The sequence below is a fragment of the Sinocyclocheilus grahami genome, unplaced genomic scaffold (assembly GCF_001515645.1).
Source record: "Sinocyclocheilus grahami isolate Dianchi unplaced genomic scaffold, SAMN03320097.WGS_v1.1 scaffold1706.1, whole genome shotgun sequence".
Taxonomy (NCBI): domain Eukaryota; kingdom Metazoa; phylum Chordata; class Actinopteri; order Cypriniformes; family Cyprinidae; genus Sinocyclocheilus; species Sinocyclocheilus grahami.
The window spans coordinates 130,919-131,292 of record NW_015506885.1 but is presented as its reverse complement, the minus strand read 5'-3'; positions in this window follow the sequence as shown (position 1 = coordinate 131,292).

Here is a 374-nt window from a genome sequence, read left to right as displayed (position 1 = left end):
TCAGATAATATGAGGAGATATAGGGAACAGAAAGTTAGGGAGAATGCTCACATTTATGTAAAGAAGAATCCATCAGGAAGTATGTTAGACTCAGAATTAACTTTGTATGAGTTAAAGAGAGCGCTTGCAGGGGTCAAACATACTTCTCCAGGCATGGATGACATATGCTATGAGATGATAAAGCACTTATCAGAATTATCATTAAGTATGATTTTAAGACTTTTTAACAAAATATGGGAGACAGGGAGACAAAATATGCCAGAAGATTGGAAGCATGGTGTCATAGTGCCAATAGCCAAACCAGGAAAAGACAATTCTCAGCCAATTAATTATAGACCTATTGCGCTGACATCAAATTTATGCAAACTTATGGA